The sequence below is a fragment of the Hipposideros armiger genome, unplaced genomic scaffold (assembly GCF_001890085.2).
Source record: "Hipposideros armiger isolate ML-2016 unplaced genomic scaffold, ASM189008v1 scaffold_7, whole genome shotgun sequence".
NCBI classification, from domain to species: Eukaryota; Metazoa; Chordata; class Mammalia; order Chiroptera; family Hipposideridae; genus Hipposideros; species Hipposideros armiger.
Genome location: NW_017731357.1, coordinates 1,285,417 through 1,299,626, shown reverse-complemented (window position 1 = coordinate 1,299,626; position 14,210 = coordinate 1,285,417). Strand labels below are relative to the sequence as shown.

The following is a 14,210-nucleotide window of genomic DNA, read 5'->3' as shown; positions in this document are numbered from 1 at the left end:
GATCAATAGGAAAATAGGTGACCAATATAATATATAAATCTTTTCAGGCCAAGAGATGTATTTTTAAATTCTTTCAAATGGTTAGGTTGTTTTATATTTTTCTGTGTAATTTAAATGGTCAGCAAACGGAAGACTAATATTCAGTGAACCACGACAAAAAATCTGTATGTCCATGTTAAACAATTTAAAAGGCATATGGAGAAGCTTTATTTTTTAATTTAAATTCAATGACTATAATTGAGAAGAGAGCTCCATTTTTATTATCTTATATATCTTTTTTGGTAGAGATACTGGTAGCATCCTTTTAAATATATATTTAAGAGGGCAGAGACCCTTTCTTGCCCAGGTAACTAAACCACAGTTCCTAATTAAAACAGAAATAGTCATCTGGCCTCTCAGTCTACAATAAAATATTTTATAAAATTAGGAGCCTAGATTATTGTATTTGCTGTTCCCTTCATCTGTCCTTTCAGAATTGGCTAAATCCAATCCCCAATCTCTCTATGCTGCATCCCCAAGTGCCTAAAGAACTCACACTTGCTAGGTGCTCACAAATATTTCTGATATGCAGAATGAACCCCTGTTGGCTTATTTGACAATTCTTCTCATCCTTCACAAACCTTATCTTTCTCAGCTTTCTTGCTCTCTTCTCTTTCCTCAGTTCCATTCCATTTCTTCATTGATTTTAATGTTCTGACATTTAAAACAGTGGCTAAGCGCTCCACCACGTCTAAGAATGATATATTGAGCCAGGTACTATGAGCACGTTACCTCTTACAAATCTATAACCACTTAGAACACTGAAGGGAACTTGTTGAATGGCAGATAGGAGCACAGAACCTCTAAATTACCAAGGCCTTGCAACTGAATCTCTGAATCTCCAGGCACAAGCTAAACATTTAAAAATAGAACTTAAGTGTTTATTAATAAGAACCACATATTAATGCCACTTGATGCTAACAAAACTGTATCCTTACAGTGCATTATATTCTGACTTTGCGAACCTATGAGTTTTTTATGCTTAGTAACGATCTAAACAATGTTCCTACACTGTAGGACTCCTTACTGGTTAATGGATCTAAAGCTCAGGGGCAATGAAATAGCAGCCTCTTGGACAAAACAATACTTCGCACAGAATAGGCGTCAGCTAATGATTACCTTCATGCTAGAGAGAGCAAGTGGAAGTTGAAAACGCCATAATTATACAATGAGAAATTTGGGCTTGAGAAGATGTAGTATATCCTGAAGGGAAAAACTTAAAAAATAATGGACCTCGGAAATCACATGTAAATCCTTTTTGTTAGTAAGCTATACTTTCTACTCCTTGAAATGTCTAGAAATACTATTTAGATCTAGCTATTTGCTAAGATGGGTGAATCAGGCTAAAGTTTCTTCCATACATCTCAGTGAGGCAGAGAGGACATTGGTTTTAATTTCTTTTCTCTGTTAAATCATGGTTGCTCAGCATTGGCAATGTTGACATTTGGGGCCAGATCACTTGTGGGGGGGGGCGGCACTGTTCTGTGCATTGTAGGATATTTAGCAGCATCCCTGGCCCCCAACCACGTCCACTCTCCAGTCGTGACAATACACACATACACAAAAAGGCTCCAGACATTGCCAAATGTTCCCTAGGGGGCAAAGTCATCCACAGTTGAGAACCACTGTTTTAAGTCCCTATCTGTGCAGCTTTCCTCCTCCCTATCACCCCCATACAACAAAAGCCAAACTTAATAACCTATGCTTTTTCTTTCTAATCCATCAATTAAGTTCAATGAACAGTTGTGAAAAATAAAAGAAACAATAAGCAGATAGGGTGACCTGCTTCCATGAGGATATATAACAAAAAATGTTGTGATTCCCACTCTCCCTTCCTGTTAGGAATTTGTAGCTTCTTAAGCAGATACCTGCCTCTTTCAGGTACTTTATTTTAACAGTAAGCTCACATATTTTGAATACAGCATTGCATTCAAAATAATATACCTACAAATTCTGATTTCTTCTATCTATTCTCTCCATTGGAGAAAGGCAAGTCTTAATTTTTAGGAAGACCATACATAAACACTTAGTACAGTACTTTAGAGGAAGTGCTTTTTACACTTTAATGAATTCATGCCAGGAGGCATGGTCTTTAAAACACAGCACCCTCAACAATGATGTCTGACAGTCACAGCCCACAGTACTTACAGCCTCCCACCCAAGTTTCTATCGTGATACTTGAACTCAAATAAATTGAATTCAAACTACCTAGTATCTAAAGAAAATCCCTTTCCTCATTCCTTAAAGCATTTGTTTTATTATCTGTTGGATGGAAAAATTATACTTTTTAATAATGTTTTCTAAATTAAGAAATTAAAAAAATTGACATGAAACCTCAAATCCTAACTGAGAATAAGGATTCTACACCAATTTTCAAAGACTGATTGACTTTTTTTAATCAGGAAATATTAGACCTTGTTCAAGTAGAGGCAGAGTTTAAGCATGCCCCAGTTAAAAAATCATCAGCAAATATTAATCACAGCTGAAACCTAACATACACCCTCCCATGTTCCTTAGGTACAATACATTCCAGCAATTAAAAATATATTCCATTTCCTCTAAGTGCACATTCAATCTGTCAAACTGGATGACAACACCATAAAGCTGCTGAAATTCTGAAACCCAACCTGCTGAACATCCTGAACAGCCCTTCTCCAAAGAGAAATATATGTATCCTTTTCAGATGTGGAAACCTCTTTAAATTACATAAGAAGGATTTCAAACTAATCCCCTAATAAACTGCTTAATATGAACAGCATTTCAAATTCTCAATCTAATTTCAAAGTTCCCTATTTGTTATAACTAGTACTCAAAAATATTCCTTGTGCTCCTACGAATGCTAAAGGGTTTAAGACCCTTCTAGCAGATATAGACATACGCCCTTGAAAACTGTGGGTTGCATCTTTAAAAGGTGTCAAAGGAAAAGCAGATGAAATGCTGTAATCTCCACCCACTGTCACTTAAGACATACATCCCACGCACTCAGAATGCCCAGCCAGCATCCTGCATCCACCCTTTCTTTCAAGCCCACTGCATTAGACCATGGAAATTCAGGATGTGTGGCCACAGCGGCCCCTGCTCTGGCTCCAGCTGGCCCACCACGTGGCGTGGCCGTGACCATGACCTTAGTCACACTTCCCTCTGACATCCTGTGAGTGGGCTCAGGCTGGGGCCAGACCTTCCCACTGTGCTGCCCGCCCTGCTCCTGGAAATGACAAACCCCTACTCCCTAAAACATTCCATTCTCCTCTAACACCAACTGGGCTTCCTGCTCCCCACCCCTCCAGAATAACAGGTCTTTGAATATCATTCACCACCCTGCTAACAACACCTTTAACCATTTAGCTCGGGAGGTATTTCCAACTTCAGTTGGGATTTTCACAGAAGCTTGTTCTCTGATTTTAACTAAACTATTTCAACTATTAGCACACTAATCACTTCCAGGAATTATAAGTGCATAAAATATCTAGATTCTAAAACGTAGCACTGAAGAACTTATACAACAAAGCTCTCTTCGTTAAAGAAGTACTTCTTAAAATAAAAAGAAAATAAGTACTTCTTCATTTGTAAAGAGGGTGCCCTTTGGATTCAAATTTACATAAGCATTACCTTCATGGTCCTTTAGTCAGTTGGATTGAAAGGATTTCAGAAACCTTTGACTCATGTATAACTCTTTGAAAAAGAACTATTTTAATAAATAGGTTAATGAGAAAAAACACTCCCCATTTAGTTTTAGTTGTAGAAAGAACCATTTTTGTTTGTTTCATCAGATGATAGAAGTAATGCTATTGATTGGTAGTATTAATCTCACCTTCCCCCTAAAATGCATGCAGGTCCTCAAGGATTGTTTTTCAAGCAAAAATTAAAAAAAAAAGCTGGGTAGAGTAACACTCAAGGAAGAGTTCATTCATCCATTGTTTAGAGTCATACTGTTCTACTTATACAATAACTGACATAAAAGTTCCAGTTCTGCATAAGATGCTGTGAGCACACTCCATCTGCCTTTCCCAGTGAACCCAACTATAAAACTTGTAAAGACTGTCCAGAGCAGCTAATCAAGGACTATGAAAAGTAAATAGTAGCAGGCAGGTTAGGAAAGACTTGAATTCAAAATACCTCCAAACTGGCAGTGAGTTTACCATTACTTTTCCTCCATTATGCCCCAAGGCTGAACTCACAGTATTAGCAGGCCCCGAGTGCTGAGAGAGAAAGAGAGCCAGGAGATGCCCCGTAGCTCTGGCTCAGGAAGCAGGAAAAATAATTCCTAATGCTCAGAGAGGAGGTCACCCATTTTTCCCCTTCTCTTTGTTCTCACAGGCCACAGTCCCGAAGTGGCAAGACAGTCTGTCTGTAGGACCAAAATTCTGAGGGAAGGGAACTTTCCTCTGGGCTCAGCAGAGCTATGGTTCCAAGAGGATGGGCCCAAACCCACCATTTCTTTTAGTCCTCTAGTTGTTTGACCCCAGGGACGTGGACATAGTTGTGGAAGTACATGGCAGAGCAGAGTAATCTCAAGCTTTCTGGCTAAATGACCAAAAAAAGAGAAGTCCCATGGAATTGCAATGTATTGGAGATCATGGGGTCAGGGGGCGGGGGAGAGCTTGGGAAAAGAGATACCACAAAATACTTATGGACTGACTCCCAAGCTCACCCACAAGCTTTGCATGTGTGGATCTCATTCTAAACAGATTACTGAAGACTTTAGAAACTGAACTGTCTGTGTTCCAGAAGGGTCACTGTGGGGTACACACACCAGACACATGCAAATAGCTTTGCCAAGTTTTGGAAAGCTGAACTGACATTGGGGCCACAGCTCACAAAATGTGGGTTAGAACATGCTCTCTGAACCTAACCAAGTCGACTGCCTGCTTAAACAAATCTCAACATTCTTCATGGGATTTAAACGAGACCCAAAGTCTCATAACATAATATTCAATATGTCCTAAATAAAATCCAAAATGATTCAGCATGGGAAAAGGTAATCAACAGATGTAATGCTGAGATGACATAGATGTTTGGATTATCTGACAAACTTTAAAGCAGCTATTATAATGCTCCAGCAACCAATCATGAGCAATCTTGAAACCTATGGAAGAATAGAAAGTCTGAGCAAAGATATCAAAGCTATAAAGTAGAGCAGTTGAAAATTTTAGAAATAAAATACTACATTTTGCCATGTACGAGGTCAGACTATTAAGTTTGCGAACTCATCCTAGAAAAAGTGCTACATACCTCATTGCTGAATATCACTATGGTCACCTTCGAAGTACTCCCCTTGGGAAGCTATGCACCAATGCCAGCACCAATTCCACCCTTCAAAGCAATTTTGGAACACTTTTTCTGGAATGGCAATCAGAGCCCTCATCATATTAACCCTTGATGTCCTGGATATCATCAAAATGGCTTCCTTTCAATATTTCCTTTATCTTTGCATAAAGAAAAAACTCATTGGGGGCCAGATCAGGTGAGTAGGGAGGGTGTCCCAATAGTTATTTCTTTACTGGCTAAAAACTCCCTCACAGACTGTCATGTGAGCTGGTACATTGTTGTGATGCAAGAGCCATGAATTGTGGGTGAAAAGTTCACGTCATCTAACTTTTTCACGCAGCCTTTTTAGCACTTCCAAATAGTAAGATTGGTTAACTGTTTGTCCAATTGGTACAAATTCATAATGAATAATCCCTCTGATATCAAAAAAGGTTGGCAACAGCATTGCAACAAGTTCGCAAACCTAACTGTCAGACCTCATATAATGCGTACCCACGTTTTTGACCCAAATGTTCAGGGGAAAAAAATCATTTTAATTTTTTAATTCAAATTTTTATTTATTTATATTTAGGTACTTATTTATTGTATTATAAAGGAACTTGAGCCTTTATTTTTTTAACATATTATGGTACAAGAAATTTTGTGTAACAAATAACTACAAAACACAAGAACAGATACTAGGTACAAGAAATTTTATATCCCAGTAACAAATTTACGATATTTATGCATCATAGAAAGACAAGAACTCTTCATTGTTGCAAGTTTGTTTTAAGTTTAACAAACCAATTATTGCATTCCAGGGTATTATTTTGCATATGGATATCATTATGGTTTCTAGAGTAACACTCTTAACATATAAGCATACATAAAATAATTAAAATCATTTCTATAGATATGGAATTAGTACTGCTGATGTACACTGTGCATCCTTATTTGTCCCTCACAAATTTGGGCAAAAGAGTGCGCATTATACATGGCAAAATACTGTATGTAAGTGAAATAAAAACTCACTGGATAGGCTCAATGCAATGCAGCATGGAGATAGGAGTTAGTAAACTTAAACTAAATCCAGAGAAATTAGCCAATCTGAGCAAAGAGAAAACAGATTTCAAAACAAAACAATGGAGCCCCAGGGATTTAGAGGACAATAACAGGTCTGTCATAGAAGTCCCAGAAATAGAGGGAAAAGAATGTAGTGTGGAAAAAAAATTTTTAAATAGCTGAAAACTTCCTAAATTTCGAGACATAAATTTATAAATTCAAAAGGCAGAGTGAACCTCTTCTAGGATAATCTCCAAGAAAAATGTGCCGAAAATAAGACAGAGAATCTTGAAAACAGTGCAAGAAAAATGACATTACCTATAAGGCACAAAAATTCAAATGGCTACAGATTTCTCTCTAGATACCATGGAGGAGAGAAAGAAGTGGCAGACCATTTTAAAGCACTTAAGGAAAGAACTGTCAACACAGTGAATATATCCCTCAGGATGAAAGTGAAATATAGATATCCCCCAATGAAGGAAAACTAAGATCATTAATTGGCAGTTGACTTCCTCTAAAATAATAGCTAAAGAAAGCTCTTTAGACAAAAGGAAAATGATACCAGAAGGAGCATGAGGAATGAAGAAAGAACAGAAATGGTAGCTATCTGGGTAAATATAAGACACCATACTTCTCTTGAATTCTTTGTTGAAAGCAAAAGTTTTAACATTGTCTGTCTATGGGTTTCTCAATGTATGCAAATGTAACACATAAGATAATAACAAAAGATGGGAAGACAAAGGGACTGGTGTCTTTGCATATAGAAACCTTATCACCATATGGTAAGTCCACTTAAGTGGTAAAATGTTGATTCTAAAATGTCTGTGAAGTATGTATATTGTAATCCCTAGAGCAGGCACTAAAAATAAAAGACACAAAGAGATATAATCTCTCTCTCTCTCTCTCTCTCTCTCTCTCTCTCTCTCTCCACACACAGAAGAGATCAATCAAAATAAAACACTAAGAAATATTCAAATAACTCAAAAGAAGGCAGAACACAGGAAAACAAGGGAATGAAATTATGAAATAATAAAATGATAGGCATAAAAAATCCCAGCATAATGTAATCAATAATTACATTAAACACAAATGGTCTAAACATATGAATTAAAAAACAGACTATGAGAATGAGAAAATATTAACCAACTATATGCTAACAAAATTTCACTCAAAATGCTATTAGTAGGTAGATTAAGAGTAAAAGGATGGAAAAAGGTATACCATGCAAACACTTCAAAAGATCTGGAGTGGCTATATCGCACTTCAAAACAAAGACAAGTGTGTCAGGGACAAAAAAAATACATAATGATAAAAGTGAATTTGCCAAGACATAAAAATCCTAAATGTATTTGTACCCAACAAGACATTCAAAATCCATGGAAGCAAAAACAGAACAAACTGTAAGGAGAAATAGGTAAATTCAAGTCATAGTTGGAATCTTTGACATTCCTCCGAGTAATATATAGAAATAGTAGAAAATATCGCCAACCAATTGAATCTCATATTTAAAAGCATTCTAAACAAATGCAGAATATGAATTATTTTAAAGTACCCACAAAATACACAAGATAGACAATACCCTGATAACTTTAACAAATTTAGAATTGAAATAACAAAGTATGTCTTCAAATCATAAAATTAAACTAGAAATCAATAACTAAAAGGAAAATTTCCAAGTACTTGGGAATTATACAACATACTTTTAAATAATGTATCAAATGATATAATGTATGAGTCAAAGAGAAAGCCTCAAGTGAAAAACATTTTTGAATTGAGCAAAATGAAAATACAACATATCAAAATGTGTGTGATGCAGTTAAAATGGTGCTTATAGGAAATTTATAACACTAAAGATTTATATTGGAAAAAAGTCTCTAATCAATAATCTAAGCTTCCACCCACAGAAACTAGAAAATGAAGAGCAAAATACACCTAAAGCAAGAAAAAAAGTTATCATAAAGAGGAGAAATGAAATTGAAAGCAAAAAAAAAAATCAATGAAATCAAAAGCTGGTTCTTTGAAAATATCAATAAAATTGTTAAGCCTCTGGCAAGACTGACAAATAAAAGAGAAAACACTACTTATTAATATCAGGAATGAAAGGGGATAGATATCACAGATCACACAGACATTAAAAGGACAATAAGGGAATATTATGAACAACTCTACACACACATTTGACTAATATTGCTAATACATTTTGGATGATTTTTTTAAATCTAGGTTCATGAGGGATATTGGTCTGTGGTTTTCATTTTCTTTTACCATCTTTGGTATCAAAGTAATGCTGGCCTTCTAAAATAATTTGGGAAATTTTCCCTCTTCTGAGAGAGATTGTTTTAAAATGGGTGCTATTTCTTAAGTGTTTGTTAAAATTTATCAGCTAAACCATGGATCTGGTGATTTCTTTTTCAGAAGGTTTTTACTATGAATCCAGTTTTATTAATAATTATAGGACTATTCAGATTATCAATTTAATCTGAGATGGTAGGTTGTAGTTTTTTTTTTTCCAGGAATTGGTATTAAGAAATTCTTGTTGAGGGCCGGCCGAGTGGCGCATTGGTTAAGAACTGGCTTGGGATGCCAGAGGGCCCCGGTTCGGATCCCACATATGAGGGCCAGTGACACTGCCCTCTACAGCTAAGATGCNGGGCCCCGGTTCGGATCCCACATATGAGGGCCAGTGACACTGCCCTCTACAGCTAAGATGCTGAACAACAGCTCAACCTGGAGCTGGGCTGCCGTCCCCTGCTGCCCTGGGCTGCTGTAAGCTACCGCATGTAGCAGGCAGCCGCCGTGAGCGGCTAGCAGCCACCGTGAGCAGCAATCCAGAAGCCGGTGACTGATCTGCCTCACCCGGGAAGAGCGCAATGGTTGTGCCAACTTGGGCCAGTGAAGCAATGTCCTCCACAACTAGACTGAAGAACAAAACGACAGCATCTTGTCTGTTCCCCTTCCCCCGATTCCCCAATAATATCTTAAAAAAAAAAAAGAAATTCTTGTTGAATTCTCAAGTTTGATTCCCCCTGGATTACAGAAGAGATCTTGATCCAGGTTGTCCAGGTTGTCTCCAATCTTCTTAACAAGAATCAGAATAGTGGTAGGGAGAGGAAAAAAGAAGGAGGTTACAGGGGATTCAGGGGAGGGTATTGACTGAGTAATTTCAGGCTCCTACCTTCTGAGAGATTGGCCTATCACATAACAATGTAGTTACTACAAGTCATTCAAATCACTATTACATGGCAGGGGCAGAGGATTTGAAATGTTATTCTATAAAGTAGCTGAAAACTGTGGGGCTGGAGGTGGGGCCGGGTTGGCAGGTAGGGATGGGGGTTGGAGTCAGGTCTAAGTGTAAAAACCTGGCCAGGGAAGGCCACGGGTTCTCCACCTCAACTCCCACTAGAGCAACTTTCCTCCACTTTACATGCAGCCAATACTGGGGGCACAGTTTAACTGCTGACATGGCTTCTGCCCACATATAATGAGCAGTCTTTTTAATTCTTGTATTATTTTGAAGAGAATTCAGCTTCTACAGAAAAAATTTGGAAAATACTGCCCTCAGATGTCCCAAAGGAGGTGACTCGGGTTCTGGCATGCACTCCTTGGGAAGGCAATGGGCCATTCATTCCAGCCTAGGGGCACTTCCATGGAGTCAGCCTGGGTTTGGAAACAAAGTTGTGGCATCCAACTGACTGGCTACAATTCTTCCTCCATTTAGTCAGACACAAACTGAGACTCATAAAGCTGAAAGCGACTTCATCAATCTCCCTGCCCAGGCCCTTATTTCACAGATGAGGAGACTGTGGTCTAGCTGTGGGACGTGACTAGCCCAAGGGCGCATACCTTGAGGCAAAAATGGGATTGGAGCCCACGTTCCAGGGTCTTCCAGGGTCCCAGCACAATGCTCTCTACACTTTACACATAAAAGAAGTATTGATTAGACAGCTACTATATACGTGAGGCAATGTGATGACAGTTTCTGTCGTCATGGAATTTTAACTTCAGTGGGGAATACAGACATTCAACAATTACACAAATAACTAAAATAAAATGAGTGTTAAGTTACTAAGAAGAAATGCAAGGAATCTAAATACGTTGCCTTAAAAAGATCTAGTCAAGTACCACATTACTACCAGTACCAGTCATAGTGATCCCAATGAAAAAGTTTCACCTTGGAAAACGGGAATTTCAATGATTAAGTGAAATTTCATGTTAAGTCTGTAACCTAGAGATTGCTTTTGTTGTACATCTGAAGCACAATTTTGGATAGGTACATGAAGGAGAATGTCACATTAGTACACTAAGGAGCTACACAAAAAAGAGACATTTCAAGTCATGATTTTAGCCATGGGCACTTTCCTTTGTTGGACCAGGACCAGGATGAAGGAGCCATTGTGAGGTGACTCAAGCCAAGCACGACCCAGATACTGTAGACAGGGAGGTAGCCCTAAAGCCACAAAGGCCCTCAAAGAGGCTCCGGCAACCAGCATGACACTCCAGAAAGCAGGGGCTCGCTGAGTAAACCAGGTAGTTCTGCAGAGTAAGGAATACATCAATCTAGGATTCTATGTTTCAGTACCTCGATAGTGAAGAAAGGACATGATGAAACATACAAATAAAGTTTCTAGTTTTACCTCAGAATCTGACAAATAGAACACTTTCAATGGGAAACTTCTATGAAAATTTGACAAGTTATTCTTTTGGGAGCCGTTTCCCCCACAACTGGCACTCTCATGATGGAAGCATTTCAAGTGTCTCTGATTTTCCCCTACACTTTCAAGGGATAAATACAATCATCGAATTTGAGACTGGAGGTGCAAGTGGTCATCATTTAAGGTTTGCAAATGGCAAATTACCACATGGGAGAGTTTAATAAACCAGACTCAAGTCTGTAGCCCATGAACTGATAGGAAATCAGGCTCTTTTAACCATAACAATCAACAAAAGAAAAAGTAGGTATACGATTCTGTGTGAAGAAAAGAGACTTTTGGAAGGAAAAAAAGTCAAGTCACCTACCAGGTGGCTGAGATAACTACTAGAAGAGATGTTCCCAGAAGTTTCTAAACTACATTGTTAAGTGGGGTAAACTGAACAAATAATTTGGGACAGAAAAGCAGAAATAATTATCAGATAGTGTCACCACAGAGCTTAGGATTCAGGCCACAACATTACCAAACTAGTGTCTGACCACCTGCCTGGGCTCATGGCTTGTTATTTCAAAACCACTGAAGGTACTCACATTTGTTAAAGGTATATAGCATTTACGATTTTTAAAATGTTTATGTATTCAGCTTAAACTTACATTTGCACCAACCAACTTTGATGGGGCAGAAATAATTCTTCATCACAACAGGCTGTACCAGTCTAAAGCAGCGGTTACTACAAAGGCTTAATGAAAATCTCCCTCCTTGAAAATTATTAATAGAAGTGGTGGTTTAGTTCACATTTCCCCAGACCCTCAGGAGCTGGCTAAGTAACTTCAGAAGTACCCTGTAGACTTCAGTAATTCTGTGAGTCAGTGGAAAAAGGACAACGATTAATCTTGGGCTCTGTGTTTCAATGCCTCAATAGTAAAGAAGGGACAAGATAAAATATGCACAGATAAAGCTTCTAATTTTATCTCAACACTTGATAAAAATAATACTTGTTTTCATATATGTTCACTGCTGTATACAGAGCACCTAGTACTGAGCCTGGCATATAGTGGGAGCTCAAAAATGTTTTTGGGGGGCCAGCTGAGTGGCTCGGTTGGTTAAGAGCTTGCTCAAGAGTGCGAGCTTTGAGCAACAGGGTCGCCGGTTCAATTCCCACATGGGCCAGTGAGCTGCGCCCGAGCTGAGCTGCCAACAGGTGGCAGGATGGCTCAGCTGGTGAGAGCATATGCTCCTAACAAGGTTGCCGGTTCGACTCCTGCATGGGATCTTGGGCTGCGCCCCCCCACAACTAAGATTGAACACGGCACCTTGAGCTGAGCAGCCACAAGCTCCCAACGGGTGGCAGGATAGCAACTGGACTTGAAGCTGAGCTAGCTGTGCCCTCCACAACTAAGACTGAAGGACAACAACTTGGCTGTTCCCCTTTCAATTCCCCAATAAAATCTGTTTTAAAATGTTTTTTAAATAAATGCATAATCTCATTATCAGACAAAAAACTAAAAATACATGCCCTGAAAAATCACTATTTGTTATTCATACTGATATGCAAATAAGAAAGGAAATATCAAATCAAACATCCATTTTATTATTTTTTCTTGGTATGGTTTGGTGAAATCAGACAAGTAAGAAGAATGCATACCTTCTATTGTTTACTAGTTATGTGATCTTTTAGGCAAATTACTTGAATTTTGCCTCTATTAAGTATCTATGGCGTCGTATCTAAAATAAGGGCAATAATCTCTGCCTCAGTGTCACAGTAAGGATTAAATGTGGCAATGCTGTTTCAGAGCCTGGTACACAACAGGTGTTCCAACAAATGAGAAAACCCATGACAAAGTATCAGAAAGCCTCTCATATTCTCCTTTGACTTCAAATATGGATCCCAAGTAGAGGTTTCTGTCATCCATGTCACTTTTTGCATTTCTTCCCAAAGCAATGAGTCCTTCCACTCATTACAGCAAGAATTCTCTACCCTGGCTGCTGATTAGAATCCCAGTGGAGCTTTCTAGCAAGGTGACTTGCTCACTGACTCTCCAGTGCTGTGTGGGCAGGCAGAGCTGCCTGGTGGGGTTCTCTACCTGTCATTAAGCACTCGGACCCTGAGCCCTCCAGAAGCCAGGGACTTGGGGAGAGACAGACACCAAAAAGGAAGCAGTCAGGACACAGGGTGCATGATGCTTCAGAGGTGAGTGAAAGGCAGGCACAGCATAGAGAGTACCAGGAAAGAATGGTCAGCCCAAATTAGGAGCACATAACCTGTTTCTCAGAAAAGCATCCTTAATCTAGCCAGTAACTGAAAGGCCATTTGGAAATAACTTTCATAAGCTGTGATTTGATATAAACTGTGTGAATATACACCTAAGCTTTCCGAAAAACAGGTCTGAAATTGGCTGGTTAATTTGGCCTAAACCGTAACATATGCATTGATCTAAATGTTGCTGAAAGACTCCATTCTGAAAGCAACACAGGTATTTTTTCAATGTAAGTATAACATTTTTAAAAAAATTCATAAGTGCTTTAATCAGAAAGTCAGTACTCACCAAACTGAGCAGAACTATTTCTCTTCAAGAGGGTACCAATCAGGTAGAAGCTGTTCTCATTTTTACCTCCTAGATAAGCCATATGCTGCTTTAGTCTTTTGTATGACCTCAAGGATGTTGAAACTTTTCAGGATTCAGTTTCTCCATCTGTTTAAAAAAACAGAGGTGTGGGGAGGAGATTACCGGTTAGCTTAGTTGGTTATAGCGTCGTGCTGAGAACACCAAGGTTGCCGGTTCAATGCCCACATGGGTCACTGTGAGCTCCACTCTCCTTAAGAGTCAACTATGCCATTGTAGCATGAAAGCAATGTGTAACCAATGACCAGGCTGTTCCCCAATAAAATTTTTTTTTAAAATAAAGCAGAGGGATGGATCTAGCTAACTCTAAAACACTATGCTTCTCTTTCAGAAAACAGAAATCACTGTTACTACCTACCCTGTAGGCCAGGTATTTTATTACCAAATATGCATGTGTTTTAATATGTGGTTCCTGAGAAGGGTAAGAGGGACCAGGGTTTAAAAAGTAACACAAGTTAATGCAGACTTAAAGAAAAATTCCCTAGACGCCTTGGTTCACCCCAAACAGGACAGATCGCATTTCTTCCCTCCTCTTTTAATCAAATTTCTGAAACTACATCTCCTAGATGCCACCAACCTCTCTCATGTT

The 14,210-nt window shown here is 38.6% G+C and overlaps 1 long non-coding RNA gene across 1 annotated transcript in view; it reads right to left on the bottom strand.

The window, feature by feature from the left end:
• Positions 1-14,210, bottom strand: part of LOC109385919 (uncharacterized) — a 100,470-nt gene that overhangs the window by 43,460 nt on the left and 42,800 nt on the right. The window contains exon 4 of the long non-coding RNA XR_002124702.1: positions 13,544-13,690. This is a non-coding gene — a long non-coding RNA (uncharacterized LOC109385919). The remainder of the gene's footprint in view (positions 1-13,543; positions 13,691-14,210) is intronic.